This window comes from Ambystoma mexicanum, chromosome 13, assembly GCF_040938575.1.
Source record: "Ambystoma mexicanum isolate Mex_15411 chromosome 13, UKY_AmexF1_1, whole genome shotgun sequence".
NCBI classification, from domain to species: domain Eukaryota; kingdom Metazoa; phylum Chordata; class Amphibia; order Caudata; family Ambystomatidae; genus Ambystoma; species Ambystoma mexicanum.
Window position 1 is genome coordinate 367,756,107 of NC_090938.1, and position 20,771 is coordinate 367,776,877.

The following is a 20,771-nucleotide window of genomic DNA, read 5'->3' on the forward strand; positions in this document are numbered from 1 at the left end:
CCTTCAGTCCCCGTCATTCCGCAAGTGCTGCGGAGGTTATGGAGGTTTGGTTCCCGAATGATCCTCATTGATCCGGCATGGGCCAGGAGAACGTGGTACCCAGACCTTCTCGACATGTCCATCTGCCCTCCACGCCGTCTTCCCTACCGAGACGATCTGCTCTCACGGGAGGAGGATTAGGTTCTCCATCCAGAGGTCAAGTCTCTCAACCTTCATGCTTGGCTTCTGAAAGGTTGAGGTATAAGGATTGGACCTCCCTGAAGACGTGGTGGAGGTGTTGCTTTCGGCCAGAAGGCCTGCAAAAAAGTCCCTGTACCGTTGCCGTTGGAGAAAGTTCTGCAACTGGTGCAGGGTTAAGAATGTGGATCCCTTTTCATGTGCCATTCCTGTGGTGCTGTCTTTTTTGCTTTTGTTGGCCCACAAAGGCCTGCAAGTGGGTACCATTAAAGGTTACCTGGTGGCGCATCCAGATTTAAGCGCTGGTCTGAGGAGTGTTCTTATTTTAAGATTCCTTTGATTTCTCAATTTCTGAAAGGGCTCACTAATGTGTTCCCACCGTCACCTTTCCAGGTCCCCGGTTGGGATTTGAACCTGGTTCTAAAATTCCTAATGGGAGCTCCGTTTGAGCCTTTACATTCTTGTACTTTGAGACTGTTGACCTTTAAAACTGTATATTTTTTGTTGCGGTTACTTCCGCTCGCAGAGGGAGTGAATTGCAGGCACTATCCGCCAAGCCACGCTTCACGGCGTTCCATAAGGACAGGGTTGTCCTTGGGGTTCGTCCTTCTTTTCTTCCGAAGGTTGTGTCGGAATTTCATTAGAGCCAGAAGGTCATTCCTCCGGCATTCTATCCTCCGCATCCTGGTAAGGAAGAGGAGAGGCTCCAGAGGTTGGATCCTAACAGAGCGTTAAGCTTCTACATCTCACGCATGTCCCAGGTCAGAGTGGACGATCAGCACTTTGTAGGATACGCTGGAAGGCGTTTGGGTCAAGCTGTTACTAAGCAGACTTTGTCCAAATGCATTATCTTGACCATCTCGGAATGCTACCGTCTGGCGGGTAAGGACCTTCCGGTAGGCTTGAGGGCCCATTCTACTAGGGTTGTGGTTGCCTCCACTGCTCTGCAGAGGGGTGTTCCCATTCGTAATATTTGTGAAGCAGTCACATGGGCCTCTGTCCATACTTTTGTAAAACACTAATCCCTGGACTCTATCCATGGGCAAGACTTAGCCTTTGGTAAGGCGGTCCTCTATTCTGCAATTTGATTGGGCATTCCAATCCCCTCGAAGAACAAGTTACTTTCTTACCTGGTAACGTTCTTTCGTTGGGATGTTCCGACGGCGTATTCCACATCGAACCCTCCCAGCCTGCCCCTCTACAGAATTTCTTATGCGATTGCAGCTTACGTTTCCGCAAGGCTTTCTGTAGTCATTCTGGCAGAAGATTGATGCCACACGTTCTGGGGGAAAAAACTACAACTGAGGCTGCGGGCGTCGTGCGTCCTACTTATAACATCTGGTGACGTCGGCTCGACGGAGGCCCTCGAGGACAGCGCATCTACATCATCGACGCAGGACGCAGACGCTGAAAAATGTTACGAAGCAGCACAGCTGTGGTGATTACCTGTCATAGATGTGGAATACGTCATCGGAACATCCCATCGAAAGAACGTTACCAGGTAAGAAAGTAACTTGTTCTACTGGAGTGACTGCAAATACTTAACTGTTAAAACTGTTTGAAGTCTGAGGAAACCAACCAGGAAAAAAACAGTAACTGCTCCACCAGCTGATGGTAAATATCCTTCAATCGATTGCTTGAAAAGTACAATTTATTTGCAACTACTAAGGCTGAAAGTCTTGTTAATAGCGCTTAATGACATGGTCACTGATCTCAGTGTGAAGGCAGTTTTGTACAACCCTACATTGAGGGATCTATAACCACTCACTTAATAGGGGAGGGGGGGTTAAAACTGACAAGCTAGGGAAGTCAAGCCTGTCTTAAATGTAAGTAACATGGACAGAGAGGCAAAGCTTGACTCTCAGATAGGGGTAGCTGGCTGACACTAGGGTAAATTAGTCCACACACTTTTCTCTAGAAAATACGCCACACTGATATGTTGAAATATATTTTAATGTTACACATCTAGAAATGTCTCAGGTCAAATAGGTACTTGGCATATAATTAAGCTTTATAGACCTAGCCTGTGGGCCATACCGGGGGTTAGGGGCCTTGAAGACCGATTTCTCATGCTGCATCTGTCTGGTGCGGCCCGAGCGAGTAGGAGAGTGAAACTGGCAGCAGGCGCCTCCACCCCAACCTAAGAAGGTAAGGAGGGGGGAGTAGGAGGCAGGCAATTTAGGTACCCGGGCCACGTCTGTGGGGTGTGGCCGGGCGGGGAGGGGAGCAACGTTGAAAGCAAGGCTGTCAGCGTGGCGCTCCCATGAAGAGAGGGAGCGCCGCGCTGACAGCAGCATGGGTGTCAGTGCTGTGCTCTTGTGATGTGGGAGCACCTCAAGCCCGGGGAAATGGTGAGGCTTTTCTTATTGGCCAATTTCCAGGCTGTACGGATTTTCTCCGAGCCATACCGGCTTTTACAGCTCAGAAATTAGTTAATGGGGGAGTGCTCAGTCACTCCCCGGGGACATTATATACAGTATTAAAGTAATACATAGTACACTATCAATACAGTAAGCGTCTAAAATGACTCGCCTCACCAAACTGTTTATATGTGGGTCCACTACCTCAGAAGATAGCCGCCCAAGACAAATTAACAGAGCGAGAGAACTAAGGGGACCATGCTTCTTAGCAAAGCAGGTCAAATGCCATGATTCCATGTGTTAAAATCGCTGCAAAAAAGGCTGTGGACACAAAATATTGTGGCAAAAAGGCAGTGGTTTTGCCACTGCAATCCATTTAAAGGATGCGGGGGACACCCCCGCACCCCTTAAGTGGTGTAATGGGGTACACCTTTAACGGGTCAAACCACTGCATTTTTGCTGCAATTTTTTTTTTGCAGGCGACATTGTTGCCACGATTTTATCACTGCATACCAATTCTCCATATAGCCCTGCACAATTAAGTGTCCTAAAGAGGCAACGCACACACATATATATGATAGAACCTAGAATGGGGGTCATGACCTAACATAAGTAGATGGGAGGGGTAGGAGGGAAAGAGAATTATACAATTTAACCAGCAGGAAAAATACTTTAAAAATCCCCTAGGCCAACACTGAGCTAGCATGTTAATTTTGACACTCTAAAGCATAGTACTACGAATAATACAAAAGCTCACATGGTAATTAAATATACTGACAGAGGTTAGGAAACATTTCAGAACCATAGCCAAATGCCTCCAAGAATATGGGACATTTTGGAACCAGTTAGCTTTGCAATTCACTTCAGGAGCAACTATTAACATACCAAAATAAGCTACAGTGTAATGGACAATGAGCGAAGTGCAGCAGAGACTGTGTTTAAAAATACATACACATCTGAGGGTTGCCCTAAATTTCTAGTTTTTTGTCCAGAACTTGCCAAATCCCATATTGGTGCAGGTAAAATGTCCAGGGTCAGGCAAAGTACCCCCAGAGTCACTCAAGTAGATTTCCAGGACCGGTAGAAAGCTCCATAGGAATAGATGGCATAAAAGTCAATGAGCCATCCGCTTGTATGGAGGTAAGTGTTTTACCCCACAGGTGTGGATTCCACAACCCCAGGGACGACCATATAACACCCCAATGATGGGATCGAGAGGTTGGAGGACAAACCAGAATCCCCAAAGGAAGATGGAGCCGAGCAGAAGGACTCTGAATGCAAGTCAGTGTGAAATGCAGCTGAACCTCGCATCCAGAGAATCTTGACTCTGAACCAGAGAGACCCCTGCGGGTGAGAATCTTTAATAATCTGCAGTAATCTACCCACCCCACGTCGGCAGTTTCGGTGAAAATGGCTCCAGCAAGACAAAACAACCTGGATTAGAAAAGGTTTATTTGTGAGGGATTGCTAACAGGATCCAGTGCCCTGAGCCAATGACTGCCTCGGGCAAGGAAAGCAACACACTGCCTTCCCACAATGTACACCTTCAAGCCTGAGGTGAAGAACCTGGCGAGGAAGACTCTGGGAAGACAAGCAAACCAGTGAAGATGACTCCCAGTGGCTTGGTGGACAAACAAGGGTGGCAGCTCAGCAAAAAACAATCTCAGGATGGGGATAACAGTTAGAGGTACCATTAAACATCCCAAGCAGCAGAACAGGTGGTGTGTTGGTGTCACAGCTCCCTTCCAAGCAACAACGCAGACCCACAGCAAAGCAGAGGTTTCCAGCGGTATACAGCGGGATGCATCAGTAAACTGCCCAGAAAACTGTTGCAGCATTGAAGGCTCTGCCCCGCAAATGAGGGGATGCAGCAACAGTGTTCAGGAAGCCCAAACTGGACCTCCAGAAGAAAAGAAATAGAATGGGATATGCCCCAACCACTGTAACCAAGCCAGTATGGCCAGGTAAGCACTAAACAAACATCAGAAACTGCAGGAATTGTCAAACTCCTTCAGCAGGCCGGCAGACCTGCTTCTTCCAAGTTTCAGCATGAAACTGTCCGAGGGAGGGAAGCAGGGCCTGATGTACCACTACAAAAAGGGGCTGATCAAAGGCCAGCTCACCAGTCACTACATGGTGCTATAGGCAAAGGGTCAGATGACCAACCATACAAGTTAGTCAGGAAGACTGCCACTCTGCCTTGACCACGCCTCAGGAAGTGAGAGGGAGCATACCGGGGGAACCTGCAATGGTCTAACCAGTTTAAACCAACATGGAGGCTGCTATGTGGGTGCACAAAGTGCCCACATTGTCAGACTGCCCATTTTGTGCCTTTATCATGTTTGCCCGGAACAAAAGGGGCCCTAAAATACAACATGGCAGAGTGCAGGATTTAAAAAAACACATTGCTGCCCCAATGGCTACCAAACGTATACATTGTACCACTAATGCAGTAAAATGGCTTGCACCACTGATGTAGCCAAAATGAAGATGAAGGTGGCACCCTCCTAAAACCAATATAGGGTGATATAATCACCCTAGGGCACATATATGGTGCCTGAGAGTCACCCCTGGGACTTCTGGGTCTGGGCATGTTAGGGGTGACCCAATAACATTTACCTTAAGTAAGGTAAAAAACAAAGAGTTGTAATAGCAAGTGGGCTTCAGGAGAAGCTCCTCTGGCCATTACATAAAAGTCAGTTATCAAGAAAAATAAAGGAGTGGTTTGGGGGGGACCAAAAGGTTTAGGGGCCTTAAAAATAGACCATAGAATCCCCAAAAATAGATGTTCTGTCTTAATAGAAAGGAATGTATCCAAGATCAGAACTTATTCGAGAAAACATTTGATCTCATGATCGATATGCTACCATTGATGATAGGATCCCTTGGTGAAGCCTATTAAATAAAGGAAGACTCTGTAAGAAAAGTGGTCCATTAGAGCAGTGGGAGATTCAAATGCAGCTAACCGCATAGCAGCTTTTGAGGGAAACTATTCAGCCCATAAAATTCTACATATGAATATTTCCTCACAAACTGCTCCTTGTAGTGACTAATGTCGCAGAGGGCCTCAGAAATCCACAGATCACAATTATAGATTCAAGCAACCTTATTAAAATTTTAAACAAAGGGTTTGGGAAGATTGGGACAGTTGATGTTAAGGTGGTTGCCACAGCTCTCTTGACTTCCCCATGGGCTCCCTCCATCTAACCCAGGTGTCCAAAAGCCCCACAAGGTCCTCAATGTTTTATAAAGCATAGCAACCCCTACGGGTTCAGTCTTTTCTAATATTGTCAGGGATACCTAAAGGCTGCAGCCTTTCTGTCTATTTCTGGGTCTTTTTAAGGGACATTTCTGGTTTGTTTTGAGTTTCTGATGTCATTGGGATTTCTCATCCAGTCTTCCTCCTCCTCACTCTGTCGGTATCTGAAGCTCCTCTTTCCTCCCTCTCTGATCTTCATCTCCCATACTCCCCACCCGTACACCTTTCTTCCCCCGCCCCTCCTTCTCACTACTTGCACCCCCCCCTCTTCTCCACTCTCCCTCAATGACCCTGGTATGCCCCTTTGTCTCTCTGCCTGGCTCTCTCCACTACTTTCCTCCTTCTCTCTGCCCTCCATTACTTCTACTACCCCTTTCACGCTCATCCCACTCTCCTTTCACACACACTTCGTCACAAACTCACTCTCACACACTTCTATCTCTCACTCACCTTTCACACCTCACTACAACACAGAAAACTGGTACCACACCCTTGCACACAATATATTCTGTGCACAATCTCGAAACAGTGCCTCGGACTCCACAACACTCTGCTCCACTGTCCGCCCTCCATCTGGTCTCTTGCCCCACCATTGCGCCATCTGACATCACCCAAACCTTTCAATGTTCTCTGCACTGGCTTTGTTTTTATAGCCCAGCCTACTCCCTTCCAACACTACTCCGGTCTGCCATTGCACCCCTAGTCACATGCTACCCTTAGCAAATCTCTGACTAGGCTATCCCTCTGGAGAGTTGGCACTTCCCTGGAAAGGCTTTGAAAAGACTTTTAGGTCTGTCCCTTTTAGTCTCCATTTGTGGTGAGGCAGCCATGTGCTGAGGCTGCTCGTTTTCCTTGTGGATTTCTTCCTGTGATGGTGAATTTGGTTTTCTAACCGATTTGGGGCGGATCTGTGCTGCTCTGCATTCCCGTCTCACTGTTGGCTTTCTGTGGGCCCATTCCATGGGGTCCACTTCATTCCATTTCTGATCTTGATTCAATTCCTCTGGTTCCAGACCAGCTTTTCCTGGTGCTGGTTGCTTCCAGGTGCATTCTGGGATTTGTGGTTCTGAAAAAGACAAAAGAAAACTGGCCAGAAGGGAGGCTGACCGGCATTGTGGAATGGACAGTGGTACTATCAGCTGCAAACAATGCACACTAAGGGTCCCCCAATTCCCTCACACCTCCTCTGCAGTAGGACTGGCTCTGGCATATGCCCGTTTAGGCTGCCTGCCCCAGGCCAAGATGTTCTATGTTTATCCTTGACAGGGTTATGACCCTGTCACAAGTGTCTTGGCATCATCTCCGTGCTGAGATACTGGCTTCACGGCCAAACCTCGGAGAAGGAACCGCAGCGGAAGAACCCATTAACTTTAATTCAAAAGACAGTAAAACTTTGCATCCAAAATTCCTTACAAGTCCAGTTCAAAAGCTAGTACTGCACTTACAATCTTCTCTGTGATTTATTCTGATTTACTTGAAGGTTGTACTGAGGATTCCAAAATACTTTTGCTGAAAGAATTCATTATCACTGAGTGTGCACCAATGGGAAAGTTTCAAAAGTTAGTTTAGGTTGTAACTGGGGTTTTGAAACGAATGCCTAGCTATGTCCTTATATCCAAGGGCCAACACTAAAAGGTTGTCATTGAATCATTCTTAGTGGAGAACTGGTCCTGGCAGTTAATGGATGCTTTCCTGGAGACAGACCAGGGGATTTTACTTTACAATACAGTCCACAGAAGCATTATAGATTGATTTGCTTCCAAGTTTCTTATTGGTGGGTCTTTATACACTTTATTGTGGCTATGAGATTTGAGAAAGACCACAGCAATCTGATTCTTATATTTGAGTGACACAAATATATTTGGCACAAAGCAGGACTTCTATAATCCACCCCCTCTTGATGAATAAAAGGACAATTATTAGACGTCTCAACATGGTTGTGAAATATAACCTCACAAAAACAATGCAATGTTTGACACTGGGAAATATTCTATTTGTTGTAATGTATTTATTTTTTTATTCAAACTATTCAATGACTTGATGTCATTTGGAAACTGCTTTTTTTGTTAGTTCCCACTGCAAATTCCAAGACACAGGAAAAGGCACAAGTATGCAATCTGATGCAAGGCCCTACAATGGTCTACTAAGTGCTCTAAAAGTAATTCCCTTGGAAATAGAAAGTGTGGGGGGAAAACACTTTAATTTAGTGGTAGGGGTAGATTGGAGGAAGCCCCAATGGCTCCTGGCTCCTCTGAGTTCTGAAAACTGATAGCATGGTACAGAAAAGAGGATCCAAGTCTTAAAAGTGCATGTATAGAATTGGATGAGATAATTTGAATAACCAAATATCTAAAGCCGCCGTCAGCCCAAACATCACTCCCATCAAAAAGGAGTCCCCTATCGCATGAAGTAGAGAGTGGGAAGATCAATGTTTTAGAGACATTAACCTTGCAATCAGAAACCTTACCAAATGACTGCAAGAGATATCATCACTTCCCGAAAGGAACATTCAGGATCCAAAATTTACACCAGGAAATCATCAGCAAACAGAAACACCTTGGATGTAGACTCACCAAACAAAATGCCCTCTATGCTCTGATGTGCTCTGATCGCAGCATCTAGCGGTTCTATAAATAGATGAAACCGAGAACTAAAAAGCTGCAAGAATCGTGGACCACAATTCATCTTAAACAAAACCTGGTGGAGAAATGTCCAGTTCACACTATTAAATGCCTTTTTAGCATCAATGCTAACAGCCGCATAAGCCTCCGCAGAATTTTTCTTAAGGTGAATAACATTTAACCCTTCCTTCAAATTATCATAGCTATTCTTGCCATAAAGAAACCCTATATGATTATCAGTTTTGGCAACAAAATATTGAGTCTCATAGCATACATTTTTGCCAAAAGCTTTACATCTGCATTTAATAGTGATTGGGTGATAATTTCCACAAATTGAGTGTTCCTTGCCCGCTTTAGGAATTACAGTAATCAATGCAACCTGCATAGTCGGTGACTGCCTCATTTCTAAAAATCTCTGCATACAGATGTGCCAATAAAGGGGCAAGAGTGAGGTCAAAAGTTTTATAGAATTCAATTGGGAATCCATTTGACCCTGGGTATTTCCCGGCATACATCACTTCCTTAGAGTCTGACTTCCTGAGGGGTAACTTCCTCCTCAAGGCAAAGTCTAGAATGATCATCCAAACTAGGAATATTGACTCGGTGCAAGAATTCTGACACATCTGGCTCCGTGATACAGCCAACATCTCTAGACAGGGAAACATAAAATCACTGAAAAGCGTCACATAAATCCTCATTTCTATGCAATAAAAAGCACCCGTCTCCCCTTTGCTTCTAACCGGCTAAAGAGCCCACCAGATTTCTCAACTCACTCTCAAAAAGCCAGCCTAGTGTTGAACAAATCCCTCTCTGCCCTAGTGTGTAGCTCACCATTAAGAGTGCGGTGAACACTCAGCATATCAGACATGTTAGATGCAGAAGGAGAATGGCTATACCATTCCTCAGCCAGCTTGTATGCACACTCTTGCCGTACAATCTCTGCTGCAGCCTATTTCTTCTTGTACGATGCAAAGCTAATAATTGTATCCCTTAACACTTTCAAGGTGTCCCAAACAGATAATTTATTGACGGAACCCAAATTCTCTTGTAAAAACAGTGAAATCTCACAATAACAGCTTTTCAAAATCAGGGTCTGTTAATAAATGTGTATAAAATCTCCGTTGTACTACCTCTCAGCCCTCCCATCGATCTATCCACTGCTAATTCCACATAAGTATGATCTGAGATTACAGCACTACCCACATCGCCTCAGATGCCCATACTGATCGATATGTGAAGAAGTCCCATATCGAGTAGAGTGGAAAGTATACTGCCTTTTATTGTATTCAGATCATGCCAGACATTGTGCAGATCCATATATATACATAACTCTCGCAAGTCCTTTTCTAGACTTAACCTCAGCATAAGCATGAGACATCCCTGATGTATCTAAAGTCTCATCTAATGTTGAGTTAAATCACTGCAATAATGATCTCTGCATCTCCCATGCTCTTCAATACACTCTCAATACATCCTCTAGCTGTTTAAAAAAAAATCTGCCTGTGCCACACTTGGAGCATAAGCATTCATACCTATTAGACACATATTGTCACCCGTAGTTTGATTGCTTCATAAGCCCATCAGACCTCTGGATCAAGTTCTTCCCTGTCCACTGTGTACCTCCGATCTTTCCTAAGTAAAATGGCCACCCTCCTGGAGTTGCTGGCAAATGTGCTGGAACATTTCATACATAGATGTTTTGCTTCTTGATCTAAATGTCAAGCTTAAACTTGCAGAGATTGTGGTGTAAATGAGAGAAAACAAACTTGACACATTGGGGTAAAGTCAGTGTGATCAAAATGACCTTGTTCCCCAGGCTGTTGTATGTGTTTTTTTCAGTATGCGCCCTCCATCGCTTTTAGGTAAGCTTCTTTCAAACATAAACAAAAAATTCAATACATTCTTATGGGAGGGGTGGGGGGGGGGGGGAATTAAAGATTATGGAAGACATCTTCACGAGGCCCAGTACACCTGAGTGGTTTTGGTTTTCCCAATGTAAGACTGTGCCACACTGCCTTCATGCTGCATACCCTGCACCACTGGCTTATATCGGATTGTGCAGATTGTCTGAACTGGGTTATCATTGAGAGAGAATCCGTCCACCTCTTGACTGTTTACTCTATATGGAGAAAAGACTTCTGGTTAGTTCACCTCTGCCGTTTGTTAAACATGTCATAAGAGGATGGAAAAAGAATTGTGATGTTTGTGATGTGAAATACTGGCCTGGTATGGATTACTCTTTATGGAAAAACCTGACGGTGCAGATTGATACTCTTATCATGGATTGCTTGGCAAAAGGCTGGCGTCTGGCGATTAGGTCAAGTCTATGTTGGCCATTCCATGCTTGATTTTGAGTTTTTTAGGTTTAAGTATTAGCTGCGGTTATTGGAAACTCTGTTATCAGGCTTTAAGTAATCTTAATGAAGAGCCATTTTCGCCCCCTAATACTACCTTGCATGGCACACCACAATTTTACATTTAGCTAAGGGTATGCAACTATCTGCCCCCTACTCTATAAACCTAGGCCTCTCAGCATGGTAGAAGTACTTGAAGCTCAGATGTAGGATGTGTGAAATCTGATAGCTAGCGGAATCGTATATGTGCAGTTTCTTGCATTGATTTAGAATTGCGGTAGACCCTGCAGAGGATCTCTTGGTGTATTTACTGGTCCCCATGGAAAATGTGGCTCTGCAGGTTTAGTCCAAATGACACCTGTTGGAACTTCAAGAGGCAGGTGGGTACCACTCTACATATGTTTTGGCTTTCTCAGAAAATGCAGTGGTTTTTGGGAGAAGTCCTTGAGCACAATGATCTTGTGTTGGGTCTTTCTCTCCTTCGCATACCCATGATCTATGGATTGGTTCTGTTCCCGGCTCACATTAATCTGCCTGTCGGCAAGCTCATTTTGGTTTATAGAGCTCTCTTAGTGGCCAAAAAACACGTTTTGGACGAGTGAGCTCAAGCCTACTGTTGACGACTGGTTGCATGATTTGTCAATTTTCGCTGGCAGGGAGAAGGTGTCTTTCCAAATTTAAAAAGAAGCAAGACAAATAATTTGAAGATCTGAACCCTTGTTTGACCCCTATTCTCCCCCCCCTCCCCTTTTCCTCTTTCTTCCCGTTTATCTGTACTTGGCTACTATTCTGACATTTTTCACATATTTATATTGTATTATATTGTACTCCTATTTAGTTTCCTGTCATACATATTTTGCTGCTGATCTTTGTATTGTAAAATTAATAAAAATATTATTTAAAAAGAATTGCCATAGAATCAGCAACATCCATATAAAATATCAGTACAAATCGGGAACCAATGATATATAAAATGTACAATTATCTCAAATAAAAACTTCATATAAATTACAGGTTATTGATTGGAAATCAACCGCATGTCATACTTGGCTCCCGCATACAGTGCATAGATTTGTTCGAAGTTGCTTAAGGTAAATGTTTCAAGGTTAGGAGTAAAAGGATGGTCTGCACAGTGTCAGTTATATTAGTACACAGATAATCAACAGGTAAGCTTTTATCCCAATAGTGACTGAGGAGAGCAAAAGCTTGCAGCCTCAGGCACTTAATTATCACTGGCCGTCATGCCAAGACCACGCTTCGAGGTCCTATTTCTCGGCAACCATGCCTTTATAGATAAAACGTGCAGTTACGAAAACCACATGAGGAAGTGAACATTTTCTTAGATGTCTAACTGCTGGGGTTACATGACGGATACCTGCATTGTTCAGAATAGGTTGCTATATGATGGGTTTTAGTGCAGATTAGTAAAAAATGCACAATATTTTCTGTTTGAGATACACACATTGGGCAGAGATCTGATTGTTGGTAATGCAAGCTATTGGCAAAAACCCAAGCCTGAATCGGACATCGAAAGACTTTTCAATTGCCGGGTGAATGGTATCCAAATAAACCTTGAACCCTAGTTCTATTGTGGATTCAAGGTATTCCACTCCAAATTTCAACTTCGTGTCATCAGCTATCAGCTTTTCATACATTGAAATATTTGCCGTGAGCTTCAGGGTATTCAGGTCCCATACCATAGACACCTGGGGATTGGTCCACATCTCCGGCATATCTAGATGGAAACAACAAGCCTTTACATGTACAAGCCACTTTACACTCCCCCCCCCCCCCCTTCAAGGCTCAAGACATGCGACAGGACGTCCCTATATGTCTCTAGTCCCACTCCGTTCCAATGTGATGCATGATTGTGGCACTTTGCCCCGTGTATGTGAAGAATGGTGTGAGAAACCAGGTGCCTCACCCGCTAGTCCCTGCAGATCACTCTCAGGTGGCCTTTGCACAGCCATCGCCTTTGCGGGAGGATTACCTGGGTGAAGGGACTTCGGGGAGTGGGACACCGGATGGCAAGATGCGATACCCCTCCCCCTGCAACACCTTTACCCCATCCTACCAGGTAGGATACGTGGGAACCTTACCCCCTACCTCTCCCTTTCCCTTCTCCAGCACTTTCACACAGACAGCCTGCTCTCTGAGGAAAACAGACTCCGACCTGAGCAGTGTACCTGACATGTCCCGCTTCTATGGTCAGGCAAAGTCAGGCAATTACTGGCAAACACTCACACCTGACTTCCATTAAACTTCTCCACATGTATAAAAGGCGGAGCACGAGAGCACAATCTGAATGAGGCAAAACACACGAAAGAACAGCATTTCTAGTCTGCAGCTGAACGAGGGGCAAAAGACGGCAAACCCAGAAGGGTTCGTAAGAAGGGAAATACCCTTAACCTTTTTGGCCAGGCGCTGTTACTTTAAAAAAACCTTCAAGGCAGAAGGCGTAAGGCCAGGAAGCTAGACTGAAGAATCCTGCATTGTGTTTTGAAGATACTGAGGGCCCTCCCGCATAACTAAACAAGATGGGGCGGAGCAACAGCAGCTGCCATGGTATTGACCTTGGCTCCAAGAACAAAGAAATGGCAGAGAGATCAACACAGCCGGTGAGTTGGGGAAACAGATGCAAGACCAGTCTGTGTTGAAGTAAAGGTTGCAAGCGGCAACATAGTATAACGCACGCTGGAATGAACAGTGTTGACCGCGTGTGTTGAAAGACGTGAGTAAAGCTAAACTGATGATGAATGTTTGAACAGTCCGGCACTGTGAATGTGCTCAGTCGTAAGGTATCCCGCCAAGAGAAATGCAAGTAGAAGATTAATTGAAAACAATCGTTTGAAGTGAATCAAAGTGGTCCTGTGACGGTTTGAGCAAAGCCCATTGCACATTAGAAAGTCTTCAATTTTGGTAAAAAGAGGATCCGAGACAGAACGAGGGAGGTCCAAGGTCTGAGCCCGAGCAAGGGAGACCAAATGTAAACATTGTGATAAAAGGAGGTCTCAGCCTGAAGAGGGGGACCCATGATGAACATTGAAAGCGAGAACTTGTGCATGTAACAATCCTGATAGGAATGGAATTTTGAGACTTTGTTAGGACAGACCCTCTGCAGTGAGAGACTGTTATTCGAAAAGAGGCTTTGACCGGAGGCCCTGATGTCTGTGCTTTGAACTGTATCCTCGTGGCCGAGAAGCCAGAGTGCGTGCGAAGCTCGAATGTGCTACCTTGCCCTGTGCTAAAAACGTGAGGAAGGGAAGCCAACTGCTCAACCGTCCTGACATATTATTTAATTAACACTTTGTTTTTTTAATGCCCCCATTGTCCCACACCCTTTTGTATTTAGAAATTAGGATTGGTAATAGGTTTATTTGTATAGGCCCTTTTATTTGACAGACTTGATTAGGACTGCGTTATTATTTGATGGTCGTAGGTTACTCCCTTCTTTAGATGTAGGTTTAGATAGGCGTTCAACCAACCCAGTTGAAATTCGATAAACACCCTCGAACTGTGATCACTTGTGCCTGTCTTCACTGTTTGATATACCATGTCTTCCTTAAAAGGGAACTTTGTTGCTAATTATAAGACGAGCTGAAAATTCTCCCATTTCGTATTGTCCAATTTCACTTCCTAGCTCTGCCAAACTGTTTGGGAAGACTGTATATCCTAGTTTGCTGGGGTGGCTGTAGGATAATCCAGCGTTGTAAATCCTGTATTGTGTGATATTCGGTTTGGTCTCTGGGAAGGATTGGAAACCGAACAACATTTGTTAAATCTTTATTTGCTTTGTGAACGGTATGTGCTTGCAATGGGTGCTCTGATAAATGTATCAGTAATGGTCTTCTCATGTGCATTCGACAACGTGGACTTCAACTGCTGATGTTTAATACTGTGTGATTTGGGGATTTCAAAAGATCTGATGAAAGTAATAATGACCCTTTATGAGGACACATAGGCACGCTTTCACTATGGGCAGTCAGGTGGGAAGGGGTGGTGCCTAAGGAAAGTATCCTGCCTCGCTTCCTTTCCAACCTTTACTTGAATACACCCCCCGATTACCTTGAAACAGTCTTGTCCTACGTACCGCGAATAGCCAGACAGTGGGTCCCTTTGCTCATGTACGCAGATAATAATAATTTAGCATTTATATAGCGCTACGAACACTGGGGTATCTGAGCGCTGCTTATTACCACCTACGGTGTGTGGTGCTAATTTATCGACCTCGGAAGGATGAAAGGCTGAGTGTGGCCCTGCCCGGATTCGAACCTGGGTCTGTCAAAGCAAGTGCTCTACTGGCTGTGTTATCTGACTGGTTCATTATCACCATGACTCCAAATGCACTCAAGGAACTAGTGCCTGGCTTTTCCAGGGGTTTGGCAGTCAATACAAACAGATCAAAGAGTGATGGTTTTCACATAATAGTTAACAATGCAGACCAGGAATGCCGAGTATGGCGTAAATAAACAGCTGCTTACTAAGGCTGAAAGATAAACTCACCTATTCTTCTCTTGATCGTCTGGTACAAGCAAATGCAGAAGCGTCTTTTGCAATAGCTAGATATGGAGCAGGTATCTCGATAAATGGGGAGCAGATTGTCTACAGGTTGAAGAAAGGACATTTCCTTTAAAAATGTTAGCGGTAACTAGGATGATTGCAACATTCAATTCACGCATTGAAGTTGGTCTTCCTTTCTGGACAGACATTGCTATTCATTCAGTAGAATTCCGGGTCATGATTTGGAACAACCCCAAGGTTTGTCTGACATGGGCCTTTATAAAAGATATTCTTAATTGTGGCCTTAAAAATAAGTTTCTCTATGCGGAGAATGTTTAAGGACATGGTTTGCTCTATATACTGCGAATATGAAAGATATGCAATCCAGTGTGAGGGCTGGCTTGATAATTCGGAAGCAATACTGTTTAACAATAATCTAAGTATTAAGGTCCTATGGATGAAATATCGTGGAGAGGAAAATTTTGTCATGCGCGTTTAGGGCCCCACATTTAAAGGCCACTGTAAAGCCAATTCTTATGGACAAAGGGTTTCAGACAATGTAGACCCAAAAGGTTTCATTTATTGTCATTACAAGATGTAAGTGCCTGTTTGCGTGTGGCAAGAGACATAGAAACTGCACTTTGAACTTTGCATGTGGACTAAGATCTTGGTGCAATACTCAAAGGTCAGTTTTCCTAAAAACAAGCACTCGTCTAGCAGAGCCTTATCTAAAGTCCTCTCAGAAGACCTCGGAATTAATGGAATTTCAAGCAAAGCTCTTCCATCCCTTAAAGGCATGGTCTAGTAAAAAATGTTATTTAAAAAATAGATAGGCAACATAAAAAAAAATACTAGCATTCTCTTTTTTAAAACTTCCTATGTAAAATTTTGAGCTATTCAAGCTCAAAATTTGCAAAAGCAAGCACATGGGCGCATCCATTTTGTGACATGGATGCCCTCCTGTGCTGGCTTTTGCGGCACTAATGAAGGAAAAGCCAGCCAGCTGTAGTAAACAAAAGCTACCGCTGGGTGGCTTTCCCTTCATTAGTGCTGTATGCGGAGGACGGGGACCGGAGACCAGAGCAGGAAAGCTGCAGCTGAATCTCGGTAAGTGCTATTTATTTTTTTAAAAAATAAGCACTAGCTGCGGTTTTTTTTCTAAGTTTTCCGGGCTGGGGGAGCCCGGAAAACTTAGAAATAAAACCGCAGCTTTAAAAACATTATATTTATGTTTGCGGTCGCTTTTGCAGCGACCGCAAACATAAATACAACGTTATTGTGTTAGAAAAGGCTGCGGTTTTTCTTTCCAAGTTTCTCGGGCTACTACGGCTCGGAGGAGCCTGAGAAACTTGGAAAGAAAAACCGCAGCGTTTTCCAACACAACCGTGTTGTGTTTCTGCCTGCTGTGGCTATCACTTTGGGTCTCCGGTGCTCCCAGGGGAGCACCGGAGACCCAAAGTGAAAGCCAAGGCAGGCAGAAACACAACACGGTTGTGTTTACATGCCGCGTAGTATTTCTGCCTACAGCTGATTTCCCATTTGGGGCTCTCGGGCTCCCCGTGGGGAGCCCGAGTGCCCCAAATGGGAAAGCAGATTCAGGCAGAAACAACACGTTTTTTTCCGAAATGCCGCGTTGTTTCTGCCTCAATCTGCTTTCCCATTTGGGGCTCTCGGGCTGCTCAAAAGAGAAAGTTTACGGCTGTGTACAATATTTAACCCCTGCAAGATCCTGACTTAGCGATGCATAGACGGGTGGATATGCTCTCCTGCAACATTGCAGGGCTGCACAACCAGTTGAGCGGGCCTAAATGTTTGACATGTTTGGAGCGAGGTTTTCTCACTGCCAGGGAGAGCTAATGAAGATAAATAACAGGGTGTGTGGTGTCCGTCAATTGCTCAGTCGTGCTTAACCACTGCATCCTCCTCAAATATTTGTTACAGCAGCAGCCATTTCGTTAGGGCCATTGGCTCTGCATATGCTAGTGAGATTTTGTGAACTTTATTTTAAAGGGTATACATTTTGTTTTCATGCTGCCTGATGCACTGAGATTTTTTCACTTGTGCACTGAGTTTTACTGCCTACATTAGGGAGAGATTTGTTGAATGATACTTTTAAGTGCATGTATTGGTTCCATGCTCTTTGTACAGTCCAGTACCATGCAGGGTTAATAAGTGTCACTCTGCTCTCTGGCACAAGTAACGCATAGCTAAACCAGGACAAATCTATTTTGTGACCACAAAACCAATGCAATATTGCTCTCCCTCAATCTCAGATTAAAACGGCTGATAAAGTTAGAGGCAGATGTACAACACAACGAATAAGCATGCAATGTCCTGGAAATTAAGCAAAGCCACTTAAGACACAGCTGCTGTGTGAGTTGAGGCTAGAGTTGTTGAATGTTTTCTATAAGAGCTCTATCCTGCCTAAAGCATTGTTTTTTGTTTTTTCTTCCCGCAATGGGCTGCATTTGATTCCTTTGTAAAGTGGGCAGCCGGCTCTGATGCATGGCTAAACAATGACAAATATTTCGGGAGGGGGCCATTCTGATGTGCATGGGTATCCCACCATTTTAACCTAAGTACCGTAGCCAGACACCAGCGCTTGCTGTACAGGAGTGCACTATCGCAGGATTTAAACAGTGGCTGTACAAACTTATGTTTGGATTTTACCGTGGACCGCTGCCGTTTGCATGCTCTCCAGGCGCTCTGGTGTATCTGAAAGAGAAGGTAGTGTATTAGGTTAATGGGGAGAGAGGGAACATGCAAGTTAGCTTTGCTGGTATGTTTATGTAGGAACAGAAGTACCCTAACCTTAAGTGCAGATCTGTTTTTGTGTCATGTGACGATCACAGAAGCATTTGTGTCCAGAGAGGAGCTTTGCGTGCCCATGCTGCTAGGATGCATTGGCTGTGACTGATGTGAAAGTTGATTGTAGAGGTGAAGAATTCTGTTTGATGTCTGTTGGGAGGGTTATCCTAGCGCCTTGAAGTTCACAGGTGATGCCTTATAAATCTACTATAAACACATTTTTCAATTGCTGTGTGGCTCTGGCTGGTGTTAGGACTGATTTTCTATACTCTGGCCCGGTGGACAGATGTATAGAAGGCCAACCTATATTGTGACGGGGACACCTCTGGGGAGCTGTAGCCAAACCAGTTCAGATAGCAGTGAGAGGCGGTCTAGGCTAAGTTCTGCAGAGGTAGCGAGCTTCTAAAGGGTCTACATGAGATCACACAATTGGAATCACAGATTACACTTAGACACGATGTATACAAATGCAATTATTATTTATTGTCCAAAACACACTACAGAAAATGACTACTGGCAAGTAGAATTATCACACTATACTAGTAAAAATAGATACATCTATACATTCGCTTATCAGAGGGCATAATATACATCACAAACTCCTGCAAAGGAAAGGTAAGGTTATTATTATGCACTCAAGGTCCACAGAGAATGGTCCCTAACTTAAATTGTCCAGCCCTACGTTTTCAGGGGCCTTTTGCCCAATAGTTCAGGTAAAGTTGCAAAGAATTTTAGAAGCAGGAAACAATGCAGGTAGGGTCTCTCAGGTCAAGTGAAAGGTTATAATTATCAGAGTAGAAGTTAAACTAGCTAACGGAAATCGCCCCAAATTACAGAAGTCTTGCGCACGCAGGCAATGGCAAAACCAACATTGTTATAATAAAGTTTTTATAAGCCCATAGACTTATAATGGGAGTTTAGGGGTAGGTAAGAATCACTGTTGCATATCCCCTGCCCCCCCCCCCCAAGCCCTCTGTTCTCCGATTGTTCCCCAGACTTGGCAGGACAAAGGAAGAGGATCCAAAGTAGCTTTTCCCACCTGAAGTCGCAGTCCTCGATTTGCAGGGGTTGCAGGTTCTAGCTGATCCCCTGTTGGTGTCTTTCACTGTTGCAAGGCCTCTCGAATGAAGAATGCAGCAATACTCGATGCAGGACCCCTCTCAGGACTGGACTTGGGTGAGGTAAGCAATTTCAGACAGAGGTCCCCGCAGCATGGCGACTCAAAGGTACTCCACTTCTGCGGTCAGACTTTCCCTCCTATCTCGGTTCCGGTATCTAGGACGCTGAAATCTCAAACGCGAGTCTCGTAGGGCCATTTAAGGATCCCCCAAGTTCGGAGCTGGTCAGCCACATGACAGTCCCAGGACACTTCCGAAGGCTCTTCTTTGCAGGGTACCTATTAGACCTCAGAAATTGATGTTCTCTCCACTCCAAGGGTCGCAGCTCCTTTACAGGACTGATAAAGATCTTCAGCAAGACAGGGCTCCTTCAGGACAGCAGCAGAAGTTGGTAGTCAGGCCTTCTTCAGTCAGGTCTGCGGATTCTTCGCAGGCCTCGCAGCTGTATAGAAGTCTTGGCTCTTTCAGGTTTCTCCAGGATTTCTGAGCAATGGGTACAGGGGTCCTCTTCTTATCCTAAAACCCAAGTAAGAGCAGCTGCCCTCGCTAGCCAATGACCACACACGCACACGCATAACACTAGACACACACACACACGCATAACACTAGACACACACACACACACACATACACATAACACTAGACACACACACACACACGCATAACACTAGACACACACACACGCATAACACTAGACACACACACACACACACGCATAACACTAGACACACACACACGCATAACACTAGACACACACACACGCATAACACTAGACACACACACGCATAACACTAGACACACACACGCATAACACTAGACACACACACGCGCATAACACTAGACACACACACGCATAACACTAGACACACACACACGCATAACACTAGACACACACGCATAACACTAGACACACACACGCATAACACTAGACACACACACGCATAACACTAGACACACACACGCATAACAAAAGACACACACATAACACTAGACACACACACACGCATAACACTAGACACACACACACACGCATAACACTCAGACACACACACACACACACGCATAACACTCAGACACACACACCACAACACACACGCATAACACTCAGACACACACACACCACAACACACACGCATAACACTCAGACACACACACCCCACAACACCCACATCACACCCCCACACACCCACATCACACCCCCACACACATCCCACAACACCCCCACATCCCCCACACCCCCCTACACCCCCACATCCCCCACACACCCACATCACACCCCCCACACCCCCACACATATCCCACAACACCATCCACACACACCCCACAAACACCCCACAACACCCCCCCCCCACACATCTACACACTCATGCATATCACTCAGACACACTGAAACCAGTTTGTGGATCGGGGCCAGACAGTCCCAGCCCACATCCTGCCAGCAAATAGACAGCCTTCCAGTAGCCTGTCAATCTTCTGCTTTCCCAGGCACTGAAAGTCCTTATAAGGATTTTCCTGGCCTCTCAGGCCAGGAAGAAGGCTAAAGAAGAAGATGGCAAAAGGACAGGTGAAAAACC

The 20,771-nt window shown here is 44.9% G+C and overlaps 1 protein-coding gene across 2 annotated transcripts in view; it reads left to right on the forward strand.

The window, feature by feature from the left end:
* Positions 1 to 20,771, forward strand: part of METTL3 (methyltransferase 3, N6-adenosine-methyltransferase complex catalytic subunit) — a 643,525-nt gene that overhangs the window by 591,215 nt on the left and 31,539 nt on the right. The window lies entirely within an intron of this gene.